General features: G+C 36.9%; 1 protein-coding gene across 2 annotated transcripts in view; it reads left to right on the forward strand.

Moving 5' to 3' along the window:
- ZAR1L (zygote arrest 1 like) overlaps positions 1 to 18,517 on the forward strand; it is an 88,556-nt gene that overhangs the window by 9,128 nt on the left and 60,911 nt on the right. The gene's annotated exons all lie outside the window — the stretch shown is intronic.

The following is an 18,517-nucleotide window of genomic DNA, read 5'->3' on the forward strand; positions in this document are numbered from 1 at the left end:
AGGCTGTGAGCAGGTAGGTGACATACTTGGTATGTTCCAGAAATAGGGGCCCCTGAGGCTAATGTGGGACAGAGATTAGAGAGGACAGGGCTCAGGTCACAGAAAGTTCTTTTGACCATGATCAAGCATATGGCAGCCCATGAAGGAGTTTCAACAAGACAATGACATTAGATTCTTACTTTTAAAAAACTCACTCGGTCAGGGGAAGACCAGGCAAAGTGGAAGGTGGGAGATGAGAATGGACAAGCAAAATGATGGCTCCGACAGGGTGATGGCTGTGGAAATGGAGAGAGGTCCATCAATTCAAGGTAATGTTGGAATTATACAGATTGGAAGTGGATGATGCAGAAATAAATGACTTTTAGATTTCTACTTTGAGCTGTGGGGCAGATGAAATTGAGAGGTATACCATTTAGAAACATATTCTGGAGTCAGATTACCTAACTTCAAATTGGGTGTGGTAGATGTCTGTGGGCAAATTACAGGCACACCTTAAAGCCATTGCAGGTTCAATTTCAGACCACTACAATAAAGCAAGTATATCAGTAAAGTGAGTCAAGTGAATTTTTGGTCTTCAATACACATAAAAGTTATATTTATGTATTCTATATATATATTGTATATATAGTTATATATTTACTATTCTATATATTTTGTGGTCTAATAAGTGTGCAATAGCAATATTACTAAAAATACACATGCTTAATTCAAAAATATTCTATTGCTAAAAAATACTAAACATAATCTGAGCTTCCAGCAAGTTGTAAGTTTTGCTAGTGGAAGGTCTTGGCTTGATGTTGATGGTTGCTGACTGATCAGGGTGGTGTTTGCCTACTGACTGGGGTGGCTGTGGCAATTACTTATTCTTATTTCAAGGCCACAAGAAGTTTGCCTCATTCATTAACTCTTCCTTTCATGAATGATTTCTCTGTAATGTGTGATGCTGTTTGATAGCCTTTTACCCACAGTGGAAATTCTTTCAAAATTGGGGTCCATCTTTTCAAACTATACAGCTGTTTTATCAAGTTGATGAAATATTCTAAATTCTTTGTTGTCATTTCACCCATCTTCATAACATCTTCACCAAGAGTAGATTCCATTGCAAGAAACCACTTTCATTGCTCATCCATGGGAAGCAACTCTTTATCTGTCCAAGATTTATCATGAGATTATAACAATTCAGTCACATCCTCAGACTTCACTTTGAATTCTAGTTCTCTTATTATTTCTACCACATCTGCAGCTTCTTCCTCCATTGAAGTCTCGAACCCTCCCTAAGTCATCCAGGAGGGTTGGAACCAACTTCTTCTAAACTCCTAGTAATGTTGGTATCTTCTCATGAATTACGAATGTTCCTTTTTAAAAATTTTTTTTAATTTTTCTAAAGACTTTTATTTATTTGACAGAAGGAGAAAGGGAGAGAGCATAATAAGCGGGGGGAGCAGCCAAGAGAGTAGGAGAAGCAGGCTCTCTGCTGAGCAGGGAGTCTGATGTGGGGCTTAATCTTAGGAACCTGGAATTCTGACCTGAGCCGAAGGCAGATGCTTAACTGACTGAACCACCCAAGTGCTCCAAATGTTCTTCTTGTTTGTTTTAAAAGATTTTATTTGAGAAAGTGAGAGAGAGTGTGAGTGTCTGAGGGCTGGGGAAGGAGCAGAGGGAGTGGGGCAGATTCCATGCTGAGCATGGAGCCTGATATAGGGTTTAATCCTATGACCCTGAGATCATCACCTGAGCCAAAATTAAGAGTTGAATGCTTAACTCACTGAACCACCCAGACACTCCTTGAATCACAAATGTTCTTAATGGCATCTAGAATGGTGAATCTTTTTCAGAAGTTTTTGTTTCCCCAGACCAATCAGAAGAGTCATAGTCTATGAAAGCTATAGCAGTTTGAAGTGTATTTCTGAAATAATACTTGAATATCAAAATCGTATTCCTTGAGCTATGGACTATAGAATGAATTATATGTTTACAGGAATGAAAAGAACATTAATCTCATTGTATGTGTCCATTAGAGCTCTTGGGTGACCAGGTACATGGTCAGTCAGTAATGTTTTGAAAAGAGTCTTTTTTTGTGAGCAGTAGGTCTCAATAATGGATTTGAAATATTCAATGAAACGTGTTATGAAAACATGCTGTTATCCAGGCTTTGTTGTTCCATTTATAGAGCACAGGCAGAGTAAATTTAGCATAATTAAGGATCCTAGAATTTTCAGAACGATAAAGGAGCATTGCTTTCAATTTAGTCACCAGTTGCATTAGGTTCTAACAAAAGAAACTATGAAGCTTTGAAGCCAGGCATTGACTTCTCTCTAGCCGTGAAGGTCCTCAAAGACCTCACCTTCCAAAAGAAGGCTGTTTTGTCTACATTGAAAATCAGTTGTTTAGTGTAGCCACCTTCACGAACTATTTTAGGCAGATCTTCTGGATAAGTTGCTGCAGCTTCTGCACCAGTGCTTATAGCTTCACCTTGCACTTCTATGTTATGGAGATGGCTTCTTCCCTCAAACCTTGTGAACCCACCTCTGCTCCTTTTGAACTTGTGTAGCTTCCTCCCTTCTCTCTGCTTTCATAGAATTACAGAGAGTTAGAACCTTGCTCTGGAGTAGGCTTTGGATTAAAGGGATGTTGTGGCTGGTTTGATCTTCCTCTATCCAGACCACTCAACCTTTCTCCATATCAGCAACAGGCTATTTTACTTTATCATTTATGTGTTCACTGTAGCAGCACTTTCAATTGCTTTCAAGAACCCTTCCTTTGGACTCACAACTTGGCTACCTGTTTGACATAAGAGACCTAGCTTTTGGCCTGTCTCAGCTTTTGACATGCCTTCCTCACTGAACTTAAAGATGTACAACTCTTCACTTGAACATTGAGAGGCCATTGTAGGTTTATTCACTGGCTTAACTTCAATATTGTTATGTCTCAAGCAATGGGAGGCCTGAGGAGAGGGAGAGAGATGGGGGGAATGGCTGGTTGGTGGTACAGTCAGAATACATACATTTGCTGATTAAGTTTTTCATTTTATATGAGCTCAGTCTGAGGCACCCCAAAACAATTATGATAGTAACATGAAAGATAGCGGATCACAGATCATAACAAATACATTAAGGAAAAGGCAGAAATATTATGAGAATCACTAAAATGTGACACAGACACAAAGTGAGTAAATGCTACTGGGGAAAAATGGTGACGATAGACTTGCTTGACATAGAGTTGCCACAAACCTTCAAAGTGCAATAAAATGAAGCATAGCAAAACAAGATATGCTTCTACTTAACTTCCCACATCTCAATTATGGTAGTTCCATTCTCCCATTGGTATGGGCCAATGTACCTGTTGTTGGTGGCGAGGACCAAATGAGCTGATATGTTATGCATTGAAGATCATAACTAGCATTGTGAGGACTCAGTAAACTGAGCTGTTCTTACTTTGGTGGAGCTATATAGTAGATGTATGTAGGTGGCAGAGAGTTTCAACATACTAGATTTGAAATATTTGAGACATCCAAATGGACATGTCATGTAGGCTATTGAGTATATGAATTTGGAATTTAGGAGGGCTATCAGAGCTGTGTGTGTGAGAGAGATTTGGAGATTAAAAAAGTACATAGTTTTTAAAGCCTTGGGTCTGGATGGGACCACCTGGAAGGAAAGCACAGCACTGGCTCTGGGGCACACCAACATTTGGAGCAATGATTCTAAAACTTTCATGTCCCTGGAGTTATCTGGTGATCATATTAATTGCAGATTATGATCCAGTAGGTTTGGGGTCTGAGTCTGCCAATCAAACTCCCATGTGCTATCAATGCTGCTGGTCTTCTGGATCACACTTTGAGTAGAAAGAGATTAGAGATCAGGTAAAATAGGAGGTCAAGAGGGTCACAAAAGTAAAGCTAAAACAGTATTTCAAGGTCAACTGAGTCAATTCCTGTGGTAAGTGAAAACGATGCAGATAGACACATCTGCTAGAATGGTGACAGGAAGGTTACTGATGATCTTGAATGAAGTTTTCCATGGAATGGTGGGGATAGAAGCTGCAGTAGAGAAAGTCAAGACAGTGAATAGAGATAGTTTGCTAGAAGTTTTGCCATTAAAAAGTAGAGAAATTAGTGGTAGCCAGAATTGCATTTGGGGGAAAGGTGAGAGATTGAGTACGTTTGTATATTAGTGGGGAAAAAAATGGAGAGAACTTGATGGTACAGTTGGTAGAGGACATGCCTACAGGAGCAAAGCCCTTGGAAAGGGAGAAGAGCTGAAATCTGGAGCATTAGGCCTGAATGGAAACCATATTTATTGTAAAAAGATGGAACACCTAGAACATGGGGCTAAAGATAGGTTTATAGATTTGAGGGCAGAGATGAGACCCTCTGTGTTATGTACTCAATGCATTATGAAGCAAAGGCATTAGCTGACACAGATAGGAAGGGAGAGGGGTGGGAAGCTGAAAAGGAAAAGCAAGGTATGAAGTAAAGTCCTGGGAATTTGACATTATCATGGAAGTGTAATTGTACTGTAGGGTTGTCAGATAGCATTGGGAGCTCATTCTGAGACTTAGTGCTGTTTGAATTATGCTTGGTTGCCATTGTGTTCTAGTAACATCACACATAAGGGATTCTGTTGTAGGTGTGGGATGTGGAGATCTTAGTTTTAACCAGTTTTGTAAGACAGGTGTAAGATGTTTGAGAATGTCAGCAAGGGAGTGACTATAGTCCTTGGAATTTAAACTGGTTCAGCAGAGGAGTAAAGGCAGGGGATAGGTAGTGGGAAACGTAGTGAGATTTACAGATTGTTACTTGTGATAGGAGAAGAATTATAAGAGCAGGTGGGAGCTAGAGTGAAAGGGAACTGGAAGCATTCCTGAGTAGGATGCTGAAGGTGAGTTGCAGCTGGTACACTTGCACCTGCTGGTAGGGTTTTGATATAGCCATGAAATCAGGTGGTCAAGGTAGAGTAGAGGGGTGAAGACCCCTGGATGTAAGAACGCTAAAACCAAGAGGAAAAGGTTTTGTGTGGGTCATGCATGAGGATGTTTGTGGTCCCTGAGAACAGCATCAGAGGTTGGGGTAAAGAAGAAGGCAATGAGCAATAAGCTGTAGTCTATTCAGTGAAGTGAGGGTGTGAAAAGGAGGGTTTTAGATAAGTTCTCAACCAGAGCTGCCACTTAAAGTCATAGGGCAAGCTTTATAAATTCTAAGGCAGGTCTCTCCACTCAGCATTTCATTTAAGGGATCTGGGGTGGGGGTGGGGGGCCTGTGCCTGTGAATCTTTTAAGTTTTCTTAATGGTCCTAATGTACAGGTAAGGTTCACAACCACTCCCGTGAGTGATGGTGATGGGCTTGAGGAGGGCTGACTAGAACAGTTGGGTGGCATGAATTTCTGTCACTGGGCTTTTTGAAATAGAAATGAGAAAAAGATTGGAAATAGAGGTAAGCAAAGGGGAGTTTTCTCAGCCTCATGGCTCAGGAACTTCTAGAAGTTCCTGTCGGTGGCTAAAGTTCTTGGAACCTGAATCAGTGTACAGTGTTAGAGCAAGAGATTACTGTTAAAATCAGGGTCTGGGCTGGAAGCGATGGTGACAGAGAAGGAAGCATCTGCTGGGAAACTGTAAGTAGACTGCAGTGAATTTTAGCCACTCACTTCCGGTGACCTCAAATACAAAGTCACCAAATGATGACAGATTTGAGGTTGAATCATTACACAAACAGCCTACATCAAACAACAATTGGTTATGTACTGTAGAATGAATGAATTTGAATTAAATGTTTCTCAAGATGGGATAGTTGTTAAATTACTGATTTGGTAGACCCTGCTCTGGATTTCACTGAGGGGATCTTCATTTTTGTCATACACCCCTGGTGATTCTTAGGTTTGAGAATCATTAAGGCAGTGTTTCAACCTCGGTAACAGATTTCAACCCTTAAACAGCCCTGGAATTTGAGCACACTTCAGTCCAATTAAATCAATCTCCAGAGCAGTGGAGCCTGAGTACTGGCTTTTCAAATTTCCCTACACGATGTAATGTGCAACTAAGGTTTCAAATTCATTTTCCTTACACACTGATTCTTACAAGGAAGACAGGTGCATATTCTAAATTTTTCCTCAGGGGTTTAAAATACCATCTATGTGACTTTGGTCCAGACTTCTCAACAACATACTCACATATCCACCCATTTGCTCACCATCTGGTCTTGGATGCGTAATTAAGGTATCTCATAGATAATATGTCTGAAAATTAAATCTCGATTTCCATCTCTCAAACATGTACTTCTTTATCTCCGTGAATGGCAATTCTATTCTCCCGTTGGTCTAGGCCAAACTTTGGAGTCTCACGTTTCACATATTATCATCAAGTCCTATTAGCTCTCCCTCTGGAATATTCCAGAATATACCAACTTGTAATCATCTCTATTGCAACTACCCCAGCCCAAGCGTTCATTACATATTGACTGCACTATTATAATAGCCTTCTAGCTGTTTTTAAAAAATCTTTAAATAATCTTTATTGAGTGAAAACTTGACAATAATACATTTCTTGCAAATTGGAGATGCTTAGTTCCAAGAAAGAATTATTTTCTTTTTTTTTTTAAGATTTTATTTATTTATTCATGAGAGAAAGGAGAGGGAGGCAGAGACATAGGCAAAGGGAGAAGCAATCTAAAAAAAATCAAGGACTTCCTCAATGTGCTTGTGTCTACTAATTCAGTCATTCATTACTGTGTCCAGCAATTCTCAAAGTACTTTTGTGTTTATGATTCAGTCTTATGTAACATAAGGACTACTGTGAACTATAATTTTTATGTTAACAAGTGTTGTTGAATAAGTAATTGTGTGAAGATGGAGAGTCACTGAAATTCTTTGGACTCAGTTTCTTCATCAAACTATGCTTCTATGATTTGGATTTAGTTGTTCAATTATAAAATTCAGATGATGACAATCATTTCTTAGTTCTCTGAGAGGGAAATTTAGTTTAGTAGATGGAATTTTCTCTTTTAAGATATTTTTTTCCCTTGAGATTTTCTCAACTTTGGAAGTTACTGATAGAAAAGCTCAGAGTTGATCATGCTTTCTTTTGACAGCTTTTTTTTTTGACAGCTTTTTTTAAATGGACATTTATGGTTGCAATTCTGATTTTATATTCTTTACCTATAATTACTCATAATTTCTTGCACAGGTTTTCCTATTTTGTAGTAGTATTTCATGATTTTTTAAATAATTTACTAATGTGCATCATTTAAGCTGGTCTGAAGTTTTTGTTTTATTTTGTTTTAAAGATTTCTTTTTTTTTTGTTGTTTTAAAGATTTTATTTATTCAGGGGCACCTGGGTGGCTCAGTGGCCGAGCACCTGTCTTTGGCTCAGGTCATGATCCTGGGTTCACAGGATCAAGTCCCACATCAGGCTCCCTGCAGGGAGCCTCCTTCTCCCTCTGCCTATTTCTTTGCCTCTGTCTTTGTCTCTCATGAATAAATAAATAAAATCTTTAAAACAAATAAGAATAAGAGATTTTATTTATTCATTTGACACACACAAAGAGAAAGAGAGTGAGCGCATAAGCAGGGGGAGCAGGAGAGTAGACAAGCTTCCTGCTGATCAGGGAGTTCAGTGCGGGACTCCATCCCAGGACCCCAAGGCAGATGCTCAACCTACTGAGCCAGCCAGGTGCCCCTAGTTTGAAGTTTCTAAAGTTTGTGCTACCTCAAATACTTTGTGATATACCTTGATTATATATATATATATATATATATATATATACACATATACATATATATGTATATATATATAAAGTTTAGAACACTTTACTAAACATTTCTAGGGCATAAGTAGGAAAGAGACATTGTTTTTCTGCCTTCAAAGAATTTGCATTTTAATTGTAACAGTTTTAATTCAGTTTACTAATTCATGAAATATATCTGGAAAATTTGTCAGACTTGGGCATGGATGAAAGTGATTAATGGGTTTTCTTCAAAGGAACGCTGAATGTCTAGGGACTCTGAAAGGTTTATCTGGTTCTAAATGAGTGTACAGTTTGGATCATCTTTGATTGACAAGGCTATTTTACAACTGTAGGGATAAAAGTTAAATTGTACAAAACTAAGAACATTGCAAACGTTTTTTACCTATAACACTGCAAATGATTCCTATTCTCAGCAATACAAATGGATTTTGTCCAGGAGAAAATCTAAATCTTTAGAAGTCAAATTCTATTATGAATTGGTTTTCACTTCTTTCTGATTTCCTCATTATTTAATAAAGAAATGAAAAAAAGAATCATTGGGAGAGAGATGCTAACAGGAAGCAGACAGTAAGGGGCATTTCTTTCTTTTTCCTCCAGCTTTGCAGTCTCCCCAACAGCAGCAATGTCAGAGCCTCACATATAGCCATTGTCAAAGCTGGTATGTGGTTTGCAAAATACAAGCATCAGCTTCACAAAGCAGAATAGAGACAGATAGTCCCAGGTTCGGAGCAAAGAGACAATAACTTAACAATTGGCACTCCCATGTTTGAAAAAGGAATCGCCATCCCCCAAGTTGCTCATCTTAGAAACCTAGTAACTAGTTGTTCTTAGGGCTTCTCTCCCCTTATATTAAAAAAAAAAAAAAAAAAAAAAAAAAAAAAAAAAAAAATATAACGCAGATATAGGTTTAAGTAGATAAAAATTCTAAACCATAATTTCCAAAATGATAAAAATCATGATTCTTATGTAAATATAAAAAGAACATGAATCAAAATGTTTTTTTTTTAAAGATTTACTTGTGGGGGAAGAGGGAAAGAGAATCTCAAGCTGACTTCCCACTGAGTGTAGAGCCCAGTATAGGACTCAAACTCACAACCCTGAGATCAGCACCTGAGCCAAAACCTAGAGCCCAATGGTTAACTGACTATATCATCCAGGTGCTTCTCACTGGTCTTTCTGCTCCTGCCCTTCTGTGTATTTTCTGCACACAGCAGCCAGTGATCGTTTTTTTAAAATTTGCTTTTATTGTGGTGAAGCATATGCAACATGAAATTTATCATTTCTAAACGCTAAATTCAGCAGCATTAAGTACATTCACAATGTTGTACAACGATCACCACTGTCTATTTCCAGAGCTTTTTCATCAAACAGAATGATCCTTTTATGACAGACGCATGTCACTGCTCTGCCCCCAAACATCCAGTGACTTTCTGCTTCAGTTAGCAAAGGACCAAGTCCTTCCTGACTCACCTAACCCTTTCTGCTGTCCTCTCTGACCACTCTCCTCTTCATTCATTTCACTCCTGTCACTGGCTTCCTTGCCATCCCTTAAACAAAAGGATCATGGTCTTGCTTCAGGATCTTTGCATTTTTCTTTTCCTTTGTTGGAATGCTCTTTCTCCTGGCAACTCTTATTGTGTCTTCAGTTCATTGAGACCTCTGCTCAAGTCTCTCATTATTTGAAGGGCTTCTCTGACTCCCTTCTGAAGTAGCATCAAACCCCAGTTACTCTCTGTCCTTGTTTCGTTTATGGCATGCAGCATCACCTGACACAGACATACAAGTACATCTTCCTTGAATAGAAAGATAACTGTAGTTTCCCCTGAAACAGTTGCCTAGCTCACAGTGGACACAATAAATAGTAAACGTAGGAAAAAACTCAGCTCATAAGTAGTCAAATGTTAATAATCCTAAGTAAATGTATCAAAAACTTAAAACACTCAGCCTTTTTTTTTTTTTTTTAGTTTATTTATTTGTTCATGAGAGACCTACAGAGAGAGGCAGAGACATAGGCAGAGGGAGAAGCAGGCTCCCTGCAAGGAGCCTGATGTGGAACTCGATCCTGGAACCCCAGGGTTACGTCCTGAATCAAAGGCAGACACTCAACCACTGAGCCACCCAGGTCCCCAAAACACCAGCTTTATGGAGATATAATTAACATAGCATAAATTCACTTGTGGACACTATGTTCAGGCAGGTATTTGGAAGCTAAGCTATTGATGCAAGCAGCAGGAGGTACTCCTGTTTCTATGATTCTACAATTCACTGAAAAGATCAGTGTTAGGATTTGGAACCAGAAGTACTTAAGACTGTCTTCTGTGAATGTTTACGTATGCATGCATGCATGCACGTGTGTGTGTGTGTGTGTGTATGTGTGTGTGTTGGCCAATGGTTACAAGCATCTTTATTCACAGCTGCACTAACACATTTTCTTAGTGTCCTCACCTATGAATGGGAATAATATGTGCATATGTCTCTAAAACATATGGTGCTCTTTCTAAAACTCTATTTGGAGACCATAATTTTAATCAGTTTAAGTCCAAGTTACAGTGCACCTATATAAATTGCTTTTTTTTAATGCCAGTGGATAAAATGTGTATATTTTGGTGCCAGAAAGCACTGAGATATGAGGAGGCATTTCTTTTATCACAAAAGAATCTGTTAAATATCTACCCTCTCTTTTGGGTGGCTATCTCAACTCCTCATCTCCTCCCCATTTCTCTCTGTCCCTGGGGAGGTGAAAATGCTCTAGTAATAGAGGCACAACACATTACCCAGGGAGATTTGACTATAAGTCTGTCATTTTTACTAGGCTCAGCTGGGGTGGGGCTGTAGCTTTAAGGCACCTTTCTCCTAACAGTTTTCCTCACCTATAGTCAGAGAAGAGGAGGTGAAGAAATAGAGGAAAAGTAGAAAATTTCCACATTTTAGCAAATTTCTATTGTTTTATAAAATTAAGAAAAAACACTACCACTACGTTTTATGACTATAGATTACAATGTACTATTGAAATCCCCTCTTAATTTAAATTTTAATTCCAGTGTAAACACAGTGTTATGTTCATTTAAGTTACACAATATAGTGATTCAGCAATTCTATATGTTAGTCAGTGATCATCAAAATAACTGTACTCTTAATCCACTTCACCCATCCCCCCTCCTCTGGTTTGTTCTCTATAGGTAAGAGTCTGTTTTTTAGTTTGCCTATTTTTTCCTTTGTTCATTTGTTTCTTAAATTACACATATGCATGAAATTACATGGTGTTTGTCTTGCTCTGAGTGGCTTATTTTGCTTAGCATTGTACTCTCTAGATCTATCCACGTCATTGCGAATAGCAAGATTTCATCCTTTTTTATGGCTGGATAATATTCCATTGTATATATATACTATATCTTTATTCATTCATCAGTCTGTGGACACTTGGGCTGCTTCCATAGTTTGGGTATTGTGGATAATGCTGCTATAAACAGTCGGGTATGTGTGACCCTTTGAATTAGTATTTTTTTTTTTTTTTGGTAGATACCCAGTAGTGTAACTGCTAGATCATAGGGTAGTCCTATTTTTAACTTTTTGAGGAACTTCCATACTGTTTTCTAGAGTGGCTGCTCCAGTTTGCATTCCTATCAACAGTGCAAGAGGGTTCCTTTTTCTCCACGTTCTCACCAACACTTGCTGTTTCTTGTATTTTAGATCTTAGCTATTCTAGCAGATGTGATGTTATCTATCTTTTTAAAAATATTGTTGATGTAATATCTCCTTGTAGTTTTAGTTGTATTTGCCTGACGATTAGTGATGTTGAGCATCTTTTTGTGTGTCTGCTGACCGTGTGTCTTCTTTTAAAAAATGTCTATTCATGTCCTCTGCTCATTTTTTAATTGGAGTATTTATTTTTGGGGGTGTTGAGTTTTATCACTTCTTTATACATTTTGGATACTAACCTTTTATTGGATATGTTGTTTGTAAATACGTTCTCCCATTCAGTAGGTTACCTTTTAGTTTTGTTGATTCTTTCACTGTGTAAAAGCTTTGTGTGTGTGTGTGTGTGTGTGTGTGTGTGTGTGTGTAAAAGCTTTTTATTTTGATGTAGTCCCCATAGTTTTTTTGCTTTTGTTTCCCTTGCCTCAGGAGACATATCTAGAAAGAAGTTGCTATGGCCAATGTAAAAGAGATTACTTCTTGTGTTCTCCTTTAGGATTTTGATGTTTTCATGTCTCACATTTAGTTCTTTAATCCATTTTGAGTATATTTTTGTGTTTGATGTAAGACAGTGGTCCAGTTTCATTGTTTTGCATGTTGCTGTCCAGTTTTCCTAACATTAATTTTTGAAGAAACTGTCTTTTTCCCAATGGATACTCTTTCCTCCTTTGTTGATGATTAATTGACCATATAGTTGTGGACTCATTTTGGTGTTTTCTATTCAATTTCATTGATCTATATGTGTCTATTTTTTATGCCAGTACTGTACTGTTTGCTCACTGCAGAGTTTTAATAACTTAAAAGTTTGTAATGGTAATGCCTCTGGCTTTGCTTTTCTTTTTCAAGGTTGCTTTGACTATTCAGTCTTTGTTTTAAACTCTATTTTGTCTGATATAAGTACAGCTACCCAGGCTGGGTTTTTCCTGCTTCTTTTTGCATTCAATATCTTTTTCCACCTCTTCATATTGAGCTTGTATTTGTCTTTAGGTCTTAAGTGAGTGTCTTGTAGGCAGCATATACATTGATCTTGGTTTTTCATCCATTCCATAATTTTATGTCTTACAATTGTAACATTCAGATCATTTACATTTAAAGTAATTATTGATAGGTCTGTTCTTATTACCATTTGATTAAATGTTTTCTGGTTGTTTTATAGTTCTTCTCTTTTCCTTTCTTTGTGATTCATCACTTTTAGTGTTATGCTTGGTTTTCCTTTATTTTTTGTGTATCAGTTGTAGGTTTTGGTTTGTGGTTACAACAAGATTCACATATAACACCATCTAGGAGTTGGAGGAAAGAATATCCATTGGGAAAAAGACAGTTTCTTCAAAAATTAGTGTTGGGAAAACTGGATAGAAAACACTTCTAAGTATTTAGTAGTCTGTATTAGGTTGATGGTCAGTTAAGTTATAATTCATATAAAGAACTTTATTTTTACTCCCTCACCCTCCATGTTTTATGTAAATATTATTGTTTGTTACTTTTTTTATTTTGTGGATCTCCTTAACTAATTTTATAGATATAACTGATTTTACTACTTTTATAACTGCCTTTATAAGTGATTGCTCTACTACCTTTATTGTATGTTTGCTTTTACTTATGAAATTTGTCCTTTCATAATTTTATTATTTCTGATTATGGCCTTTTCCAATTAACGAATTCTTGGAAGGCCAATTTAGTGGTGATGAAGAACTCCTTTAAATTTGTCTGAGAAATTAATTTCTTTTTTACTTCTGAATGATAATTTTGCTGGGTAGTGTATTCTTGGTTGCAGGTTTTTCCCTTTGAGCTCTTTGATCTATCATGTCACTTTCTTCTGGCCTGCAAGTTTCTGCTGAAAAATTAACTCATAGCTTTATGGGACTTTCCTCCTGTGTAACTAGTTGCTTTTGCTGCCTTTAAGATTCTCTGTCTCAGTTTAATTGTTGGCATTTTAATTAGTATGTGTGATGTTTTGGATTTACTTAGGTTCACCTTGTTTCAAGCTCTCTATGCTTCCTGAGCCTGAATATCTGTTTCTTTCCCCAAGTTTGGGAATTTTTCGGCTATTATTCCTTCAAACATGTTTTCTGTCTATTCCTCCTTCCCTTCTTCTGGGACTCCTATAATGGTGAATGTTCATTTGAGGCTGTTCAGGAAATTTTTTAGCCTATACTCATTTTTTAAAATATTTTTTTCTTTTTGCTATTTAGCCGAGGTGCTCCCCATTACCCTGTCTTTCAGGTTACTGATTTTTCTGCATTCTTAAATCTGTTGATTCCCTCCAGTGTAATTTTCATCAGTTATTGTAGTCTTCAACTTTGATTGATTCTTGTTTATATTTTCTCTTTGAAGTTCTGAGTTATTTCACTCTTCTCCCTAGTTTTGTGAGCATCTTTGTGACCATGACTTAGAACTCTTATCAGCTAGATTAATTTCTCCTTCTCATTTAGTTCTTTTTTTGAAGTTTTGTCTTGTTCTTTGATTTGAGCATATTCTTCTGTCTCATTTTGCTTGATTTTCTTTGTTTCTATGAATTAGGTGGAACAGGTACTTCTCTAAAACTGTGGTCTTGTAATATGGTTGTCTTCTGTGTAGACTGAGATGGCGATTTTGGTTGGCTGGCTGGGGTTGTTACTGGTGTTGCCTGGAGTTCCTGGGACACTCTGTGCTGGGGCTGCCCTGTGGGGATGGCCTAAGCTGAAGTTGGGGCAGACTAGGCAGTCCTGGGGCTCTTTGCACAGAGTGCCCTGGCAGGACAGCTGAAGCTGAGGTGGGTTCAAGCCAGAGTGTCTTGGACATTCCACACAACAGATGGCTAATATCAAGGCAGAGTTCATGCTGAGGGTCCTAAGGCACTCCATACAGAGGGTGCTCTGGTAGGGCAGCTAGAGCTGAAGGGATGGACAGAGTGTCCTGGGGCTCTCTATACTGGGGTAAACTGGTGGGGTGGCTGGAGCCAAAGTAGGGTCTGGATAGTGGTCCTTGGCTTCCCTGTGCATGGGTTACCCTGGTGAGTTGTCTGGAGCCAACACAGGTGTGGGCTGGGAGATTTGGGAGTACTGTGCACTGGGGTTACCAAGTCATCTGGAGCCCAAGTGATGCAGTCTTGGAATGTTCCAGGGTGCTTTGTGCCTATGCCACTTTGGCAGGATGATTGGAGCTATAGGGAATATTGACCAGAGGTGTCCTGGTGTGTGCTGTGCTGAGGCCATCTTGGTGGAATGGCTGGGTCTGGTGAGGGCTAGGGGCCTAGGAATCCCTGAGGAGGCAGACCAGATATGTTGCCCAGACCCTTCTCCCATTTGTGCTATCAATTTAGCACAATGTAGGGGGAGCTTAAACCATGGTACTTGCCAGCCCCTCTGACCAGGACAGATGACCAGCAGCTCTCCATGACATTTAGGAGGGTTCTAGAACTGGTTCTTCTATATTTAAGTAGTACATTTAAACCATGGCTTTTTTTTTCTGTGTCTCAGGTTAGATGAATCTGCTCATGGTCCCTCATTATTATCCCTCCCTACTGCAATTCACAGTATTGTGTGGGGTTTCTTTTCATTACTATGTCTCCATTTCTCTTGCTGTTCATTCTGTATGTGGTCTCTCTATCTTTTGTTGTGCAGAAGCTGTTCAGTCAGCCCTCAGGTCTTTTTCAGGAAGAATTGCTTTACATATAGGTGTAGATTTGATGTGTTTATGGAGGGAAATGAACTCAGGGTGTTCTGTATCACTATCTTGGGCCAGAACCCTGATTTCACTTCTTCTGTCTTATAACCTCCATATCAGCTTTAAAAGTGATTAACATACAACTCTTACCATATAATTGCTTTTCTTAGTGAAGATTTTTCCTTTCACAATTTTCTTGCTTTTAGTCATGGCTTTTTCTTTTCTACTTAAAGATGTCCCTTTAACATTTCTTGCAAGGTAATGAACTTCTTTTAACTTTTGTTTGTCTTTATCTCTCCTTCAGTTCTGAATGATAAACTCACCAGGTAGAGTATTATTGATTGTAGGTTTTTTCCTTCCAGCACTTTGAATATATTATGCTGCTAGTTTCTGGCCTGCAAAGTTTCTGTTGAAAAATCAGTGTATAGCCATATAGGGTTTCCCTTGTATGTAACTAGTTTGTTTGTTTCTGCTTTCATGAGTCTCATTTTGTTTACTTTTTGAACATTTTAGTTACTATCTGTCTTGGGTAGATCTCCTTGGGTTAATCTTGTTTGGGCTCTCTCTGCTTCCTGCACCTGGATTTCCCAGGTTAGAGAGGTTTTGAATTATTATTTCTTCAAATAAAATTTCTATCCCTTTCTTTCTTCTCCTAATAGGACCCTCTAGAACAAGAGTTCATAAGCTTGATATTGTATAACAGGCCTATCCTCATTTTTTAAAAGTGTTTTTTAATGAATATATTCAAACATTGACAGTACTTTATACAGTAAACACTCATATATCCACCACATACACTCTATCTTTAGCATTTTACTAGATTTTTCAGTCTAGTCATGTATCCATTCTCCTGTCCATCCTTCATTCCATTTTAGTTTTTTGAAACATTTCAAAGTAAATTGCGGACAATAACAATTCATCCTAAATACTTCAGTATGCAAATCATTAGGTCAATAGTTTGTTTACAGTTATTTTTCTATTGACATACAATTTAGATGTGATGTACTGAACATATGCACACACATATTTTTAGTGTATGTTCACTGTATTTTAGTAAATGCCTACATAAATAACCCATGTAACCCAAATTCCTATTGAGATATAGAACATTAACAATATCATCAACATTTCTATTACTAAAGTATAGTTGACATATCATGTTACATTAATTTCAGGTATACACTATAATGATTCAACATTTCTATAATTTCTCTGCTGATCATGATAAATAGGTCACCATCTGCCACTGTACAATGTTATTATCATGTTATTGACTATTATGATATTATTTCCTACATTGTATTTTTTTACCTCCAGGGTTTATTTATTTTATAATACAAGTATGTACCTCTTAATCCCCTTTGTCTATTTTACCTATCTCTGCCCCCACCTCTCCTCTGGCAATCATCAGTTTATTCTTTGTACTTAAGTCCATTTGCTATTCTGACTGGTGTGAGATGATGTCTCATTATGGTTTTTGATTTGCATTTCCCTGATGATTAGTGATGTTTAGCATCTTTTCATTGGACTGTTGATCATCTGTATTTCTTTGAAAAACAGTATATGCATGTTCTCTGACCATTTTCAAATTCGATTATGTGTTGTGTTTTTTTTTTCTCTTTTGGTATGAGTTGTATGATTTCTTTATGTATTTTGGATATTAACCCTTTTTTTTGATGTATCATTTACAAATATCTTCTCCTATTTAGTTAGGCTGTCTTTTTGTTTTATTGATGATTTCCTTCACTGTGCAAGAGCTTTTTATTTTCATTTAGTCTCACTAGTTTATTTTTGCTTTTGTTTCCCTTGCCCGAGGAGACCTATTTAGAAAAATGTTGCTAAGGCTGATGTCAAAGTGCTTACTGCTTATGTTTTCTTCTGGGAGTTTTATGACTTCAGGTCTCATATTTAGATCTTTACTTAATTTTGAGTGTATTTTTGTGTAAGAAAGTGGTTCAATTTCATTCTTTTACATGTAGCTGTCCAGTTTGCCCAAAATCATTTGTTGAAGAGGGTATCTTTTTCTCATTGTATATTCTTGCCTCCTGGGCATAGATTTATTGATCATTTAAGTGTGGATTTACATCTGGGTTCTCTATTCTGTTTTATTGATCTGTGTGTCTTTTTTGGGGGAGGGTCAGTAACATACTGGTTTTGTTACTATAACTTTATAGTATATTTTGGAATCTGGGATTTTTCTACCTACAGCTTTGTTCTTTACCATGATAGCTTTGACTATTTGAGGTCTTTTGTGGTTCCAGATCAATTTTAGTATTATTTGTTCAGTTTTGTGAAAAATGCTATTGGTATTTTGATAGGGATTATTGTATTGTATTATAGAATGTTTTGGGTAGTATGCATATTTTAACAATATTCTTTCAATATTTTCAATATTCTTTTCCATTTGTTTGGGTCATCTTCAGTTTTTTTCATCCGTGTCTTATAGTTTTTAGACTATAGGTATTTTATCTCCTTGGTTCAGTTAACCCTAGGCATTTATTCTCTTTGGTGTAATTGTAAATGGGATTGTTTTCTTAATTTATCTTTAGGCTATTCCATTATTAGTATATAAATGTAACAGTTGCATATTAGCTTTGTATTCTGCAACTTTGCTGAATTCATTTATTCTAGTAGTATTTAGTGGACTCTTTGGAGTTTTCTATATAATTATATAGGTTAATTATATAATTATATAATGTATATATGTGTATACTTATATATGTTTAATTATATATATATTTAGCAGTTTTACATCTATGTTCATCAGGGATATTGGCCTATAGTATTTTTTTTGATATCAGGGTAATGCTATCCTCATGGAATGACTTTGGAAGTTTTCCTTTGTCTTTTATTTTTTCTGGAATAGTTTGAGAAGAATAGGTATTCACTTTTCTTTAAATGTTTGATAGAATTCACCTGTGAAGCTATCCAGTCCTGGACTTCTGTTTGTTAGGAGTTTTTTGACTACCAGTTCAATTTTGTTACTAGTAAGTGGTCTGTTCAAATTTGCTATTTCTTCCTGATTCTGTTATGGAAAGTTATATTTTTTAGGAATTTATCAATATGTTTTATAGTTTGCTCAATTTGTTTCCATATAATTTTTCATAGTTTGTCTTCTATTTTTTTGTATTTTTGTGGTGGTGTTCTTTATCTTCCTTCATTTCTGATTTTATTTATTTAAGTTCTCTTACTTTCTTGATGCATCTAGCTAAGATTTATAAATTTTGTTTATTTTTTTTATAAAGACTCAGGTCTTGGTTTCATTGATCTTTTCTATTTTTTCTAGGCTTTATTTATTTCTACTATAATTCATTCATTCTTTCTCTTTCTTTCTCTTTTTAAAAAAGTGTATGTATTTGTTGGTATGTATTTGATGCTGTATTTGTTCTTCTTTTTTGTTTCCTTTAGTGTAAGGTTAGATTTACTTGAGACTTTC

Source organism: Canis lupus, chromosome 25, assembly GCF_003254725.2.
Source record: "Canis lupus dingo isolate Sandy chromosome 25, ASM325472v2, whole genome shotgun sequence".
NCBI lineage: Eukaryota > Metazoa > Chordata > Mammalia > Carnivora > Canidae > Canis > Canis lupus.